Below are 6,622 nucleotides of genomic sequence, written 5' to 3'. Positions count from 1 at the left end.
CAGATGGATAAATATATGATTTGTCATTTGTAGCTTTAACTCCTTCTTTCCCTTCATCTTAAATTTCTTGATTATATTATCTTTTCTGCTTTGTTACTTTGGCTTCTTCCTGACTACAAGTGGTCCTCAACTTATGTATCACAAATGGGACTGGAATTTTCGTTGGTAGGTGGTCATTAAGTGAGTTGCAACCGATTTCATGAGGGGCTTAAGCAAATCATAGTGATCATTAAACAAATCCAGGTTTTCCCATTGACTTGCTTGTTGGAAGCCCCCTGGGGAGATCCCAAATGATGATTATCTGATCCTGGCTTATAAATACATGCTGAGTACCAGGCACCCAAATTTTGATCACATGACCGCCATAACACTGCAGGAGCCTTAAGTGCAAGGACCGATGTCCATTTTCCCACTGTAACTTCAAACAATCATTAAATAAATATAAGTTGAAGACTACCTCCTTTATTTCACAAAAATTTAGTACAAAAGAACTCAGGTTCTTGGATAGGATGTTTTCCTTTCAGTCTTATTCTCAGTCTTTATACATTAAATTAATGTATATACAAACTATATACAAAAAAAATCAGTCTTGTTCACTTTGTCTTCTAAGAAAACAGCCATATCCACTCTGGCAGCTATTTTATGAATCTTTTCGTTGCAGGTACTTTTAATCTTGTTCTCTGTGCCTGTAGAGTTACCAATTTAAAGTCTTGTTTAAATGAATCACAAAACCTATTTTGGTTCTGTAAGAACTCCAAGCTCATCAATGATAGAATAGAATAGCAATTTACAGTCAAAATCTACTGATATTTTTCAGGGCATTGTTTCAAGACCTTCTTTATTTATCAAACTTTATCAGAAATGTGATGAAGGAACTTTGATCAATCTGCATACTTTGGTAACCCGCCAAGGGAACACCAAGTTGACTAAACATCTCAATAATACAAACAAAGAGTGTTTCAATTTAAAAAGAATTTCCCAAAGCTGTTATTTATGTTGTGTATATCATGACTTTCTGCTCATTGGGCAGTAGGATTATGCCCTCATAACACTATTTTTAAGTTTCTTCACCTTCACTCACTCCAACCCCTATTACTAAACAGAATATTCTTTGGGTTATCCTCTAGTAGAATTACTAAGTGCTAGGAAACAAATCTGAAAAATCCTTTCACCTACATTGGTCTTTGCATACCTGATAGTGATTATATCTAAAGGATTGTGACCAGGGGTGAAATGCTCCCGGTTCGAACCGGATCACCCAATCCGGTAGCGATGGCAGCGGGTGGTTCGGAGAATCAGTAGCAAAAATCCCTGCCATCCCCCCATGCCCAGCTGAGCCACACGATCATCAGAGGCTTTTTGTTTTACTTTTAAAAGCATTTTTTCAGCTGATCACACACCCCCTCACGCGCTCTTCTACTCTCACGTTACACCCCTCCTGCACGGCCTGCATTGGCTACCGGTTGCCCTCCGGGTGAGATTCAAGGTGCTGGTTATTACCTATAAAGCCCTACATGGCCTAGGCCTGGGGTACCTAACAGACCATCTGTGGCCAGCAACAGCTCCCCATCGCCCGGTGCGTTCCCACAGGGAGGGCCTCCTTGGAGTGCCGTCGGCCAGGCAGTGTCATCTGGCGACTTCTAGGGAATGGGCTTTCTCTGTGGGCACACCTACCTTATGGAATCAACTCCCCCTGGAGCTCCGGGTGGCCCCTGATCTGCGCTCTTTCCACCGTGACCTTAAGACATGGTTATTTCGCCAGGCCGGATTGGACTGAAGGGATTTTTAAGGGGAGTTATAATGGTTTTTAATACTTAATCTTGATTTTATCTGTTTTTATTGCTGTGAGCCGCCCTGAGTCCTTTCCGGAGAGAGGGCGGCATATAAGCTTAATAAATAAATAAATAAATAAATAAATACTGCATGCCTCTTTTTGGCGTGCACTGCGCACGCACAGCCAGCAAACCAGTAGTAAACCAGTTCAGATTTCACCACTGGTTGAGATCAAGTAAGGGAACGGGGGGGGGGGGGGGGGGGAACGGATACATAGGACTGCCAAGGTAGCTACTCCGAAATTATTCCTTGGTTGGATTTGTTAATCATTTCACAGCTACCCCGAAACTGGTAACTAAAAATAGGCATAGGAACATAGAGTGGAGGACAGGAGATGAGCTGTTCCTGGGGAAAGCAGCCTCCATGTTTTTCTTATGTTGTGTTTCAGCCTTTGTGCTCAGCCCCGAAGCCTGGTTGTGGGAACTTTGATGACTGTGGGTTTTCTCTGTTGCTGCTTAATGCTGTCGGTTTGTAATAAATCCTACCTCATCCTCAATGTGCTCTCCCAGTTTCTATTGAAAATCTACAGGAAACCTCTGGTAGATGTCTATCAGCACAGGTGAAGTATCATCAATATGCTGATAAAATTCAGGTATAGATCTCTGCCTCAGACTGTTCGAGTGACACTGTCTTTTCCAGGGCCTGGAAGCTGTGAGAGTCTGGAAGGAGAAAAAAGGCTTCAAGGCAAACTGTCAGGCTCCAAAAACCAAGACAGACACCTTGCTATTCTTCTAAGCCAGGGGTGTCAAACTGGTGGCCCATGGGCCAGATGCGTCATGCGCAGGCCAAGCCCACCCCAGCTCCACAAATGGGAAAAACATTGTGAAACATCATGTGACGGCGTGAGTTTGACACCCATGTTCTAAGCAGATGTCTTACCTATAAGCAGAAATCTTGCCAAACTAAAACAGACTACTTGCACCATAAAACATAAGGGAACCATCTTCGTCCTCTTTCTCTCACACAAACTGCATTGTCTCTTCCTCCTCTGAAATGCAATCTCTCCCTTCTGGGAGTCTGATAAACTCTCCCTTCTGGGAATCTGATAAGACACCCATAAACTTAACTGGGAGGCTGTGGGCTTTAGTGCATGCACACCCCAATCTGGTGATCTTCCATTTAAAAAAAAAACTCTGAGAGGGATAACATTCCCGCAGACAGAATGGTGTGCAATATGGGGTCCTTGTGGACTCATGGATGTGGTTTAAGCAGAAGGTAGCACTACAGCCAGGAGACTTAATTCACAAATTTGACGAATGCATCTTTTATGTACACAGAGAGGTATGCACCAAGACAAATTCCTTGTGTGTCCAATCACACTTGGCCAATAAAGAATTCTATTCTATTCTAAATCCATTTGATATGTCAATTATATTCCTATATCAGGAGGCACTACTTACAAGTCACACATGCTTAAATCACTACCCAGGTGCACTATGAGCTGGACTATTTCAACATGCTCTTATGTCGCCCTTGAAAAACATTTGGGTGCTTCAACTGCTCCTGAATGTAGCACACTGTAGAATTTTGGGCACAGCACATGATGCCCGTGTAATCACAGACATCTGGTAGCGCAGCAGACTAAAGCACTGTTATTAACATCAGCTGCCTGCAATTACTGCAAGTTCAAATCTCACCAGGCTCAAGGTTGACTCAGCCTTCCATCCTTTCTAAGGTAGGTAAAATGAGGACCCAGATTGTGGGGGCAATAAGCTGACTTTGTATAAAATATATAAAAGTATGAAGGCTATTGCTTATCACATTGTAAGCTGCCCTGAGTCTTTGGAGAAGGGCGGCATATAAATAAATAAATAAATAAATAAAAAACCCTGCTACATGAGCTACACTGGTTTCCAGGTGCAATTCAAGATGTCAGTTGTCATCTTTATAGCCCCATAGTCCAGGCCCAAGTTACAGTAGTGGCCAAAATTGTGGAAACCTTTTGAGAAAAGTGTATTTTCTAAAACTAGCTAATAACACCACTTTTTTTGAAGTAGAACCATAAAATTATATATCAATGGAAAGATAATTTAATCAAGAATGTAATGCAATAACTTTTATGAAGGATTTGCTATTAGAATAGCAGCTACAGTATAAAGAAGAAAAGTGAAATACATAGAAAAAAAATGATATATACAAAAATTATCACGTCAATTAATAGTTGGGTAATCTTTAGTATGAATTACAGCCTTACAACGTCTTCCCATGGAGTGAACCAAGTTTTTTAGTTCTGCAGCTGTTATAATGTGAAACTAAGATTGAATGATTGCTTCTATTAACTGGGTTTTATTGCTGGGTCACTTCTGACTAACAAGTTTCTTTAGTCGGCTCCATAGATTTTCAATTGGGTTACGGTCTGGGCTATTCTCAAGCCATTCCAGCAGTGGAATATGATTACCTTGAAACTTCAAAAAAAGTGGTGTTATTAGCCATCAAACCTCAAAAATACACTTTTCCCAAAAGGTTTCCACAATTTTGGCCACTACTGTAATTGTAGGAATGCTTGCCTATAGAGACTTTTGCCTATCCCACCAGATTTCACAGCTGAGGCATACTTCAGGTCCCTTCTGGGAGGAACGTAATTTGATGAGAGGCAAGGGGCATGCTTTTCTGCCTGTCTTCCTCCTGGACTTTCACAATACCCTAAAGACTTAGATCTTCCTTCAAACTCTGGGATCTGGTATGTGCGGTTTGCTTTTATGCTGGTACAGATAAGGATGCCTCAACTACGTATAGATTGTTTCTGCTATTTTGCACTGTATGTATTAATTTTTTAGATGTTAAGAGAGATTGCTATATGAATTTGCTTGCTTGCTTGCTTGCATGCATGCATGCATGATGCGGGACGTGATGGCTCAGAGGCTAAGACGCTGAGCTTGTTGATCGAAAGGTCGGCAGTTTGGCGGTTCAAATCCCTAGTGCCGCGCAATGGGGTGAGCTTCCGTTACTTGTCCCGGCTTCTGCCAACCTAGCAGTTCGAAAGCACGTAAAAAATGCAAGTAGAAAAATAGGGACCACCTTTGATGGGAAAGTAACAGCGTTCTATGCGCCTTTGGCGTTTAGTCATACTGGCCACATGACCATGGAGACATCTTTGGATAGCAATGGCTCTTCAGCTTTGAAACAGAGATGAGCACCACACCCTAGAGTCAGGAACGACTAGCACATATGTGCGAGGGGAGCCTTTACCTTTATGCATGTATGAAAGAATAAATAAATAGAAAACATTTTTTTTTTCTTTACAAAAGTATGGGAATTGAGATACTAAATAAAGGGCAAATCTTAGATATGTCCTCTTTTCTCAAAAGCAAGAGATAAGGTCATTTTTTCCTTCAGCGAATCAACTAAATGGCCTTGTAGTTCTAATACAGAAATTTCAACTCTGCAAAAGCCATAAACAGGGATGGATATTTTTTTGGTTTGCTATCCTAACTCACCCACTTTTAATTTTTAGAAGCTCAAATTGACCCCCCCCTCCCTATTTCAAACCCATGAATTACAGTCTGGTGCTCATTCAGGAGGCCCCTTCCAGTAAACTGAAAGCTGAGGCACCATTTGGAAATTGCAATTTTCTTCTCACAAAAGCAAAACAACAAAATAATCAAAAGTGTTGAGGTGAGGGGTGGGCAGGTGTGTTCTCTCCTGAGCACTACTGGTAAAACAAATGTTTTAAAAACCAACACACGCAGCCTAAAGAGTTTTTTGAGTTTTATTATTAAATTTTATGTTATGGCACTTAGCAGCGGAAATAATCACATGGCTTTGCAATCAAAGCCTTAAAGATTTCAAAGCCTAGAATTTGCTGAGCTATTTTTCCAAACACCTTTTTACATTTGTTTCAAGAGCTACCATTTTTTTCCTGTATTGCAATTGTTTTTATTTTCTCTATAATCTTTTTTTTTTTTTTTTGCAAATTACATTTTTAAGTGAAATGATCCTTTCAGTGTACTAATCAATGAAATTTACAACCATTATATAATGGAATACAATACTAACTACAACAGGTTTATTGGTACAAGTTTGTTTTACAAATATTTAATAATTTACATGGCATTATCAAAAGTATAACAATTTATAAAAGAAACTGTAGGAACTAAAAAACTCAAATTTCTTTATGTGCCACTGTGTGAGACAAAATAAAAAAGCATAATATTGCAGCACCATTTAAAATGTATTTTTAAAAAATACCCCACTGAATACCAAAATACATTAATTTTTATATTATTTCTAATGGTGACTTGTTGAAAAAAATAAAATAAAACACAAAGCTAAATCAAGGCAAGGTCTGAAAGATGGTTTAGTGTGCAGTTTCAGAAATTCCTACAGAAAGTGATATGTAATATACATGTAATTCTCATCCAACCAAAGACGTGAACATATCCAAAGCACCTAAAGTAAATTATACAGACAATATATTGTGTTGAAAAGTCATTAAACAAGTAGGATTAAAATGATGTGCAGTCCACAACAATCTTCATGTGAGAATGCAGCAGAGGTATAACCGTATTCCATTTGGAATAAAATGAATGTCCATAACAAACAAATGTATACAGACTGTTCCAGCAGAAATGTTCTCCATAGATTTTTGAATTTCTTAAAAAAGAATAATATACTCAAGTCTTCCATTAGTACACTGAAAATGACACCTCTTGGGAAAAAGTTGGATGAATACATGCAAGCAAATTTTACTAACCATAGTCCAAAGCAGTGTTTCTCAGCCTTGGTTACTTTCAGAAGTGTGGACTTCAACTCCTAGAATTCCCCAGGCAGCAAGGGGAATTCTGGGAAT

This window comes from Pituophis catenifer, unplaced genomic scaffold (genome assembly GCF_029215685.1).
Source record: "Pituophis catenifer annectens isolate HBS135680 unplaced genomic scaffold, rPitCat1.0.hap2 SCAF_4, whole genome shotgun sequence".
NCBI lineage: Eukaryota > Metazoa > Chordata > Lepidosauria > Squamata > Colubridae > Pituophis > Pituophis catenifer.
This window is presented reverse-complemented; position numbering follows the sequence as displayed.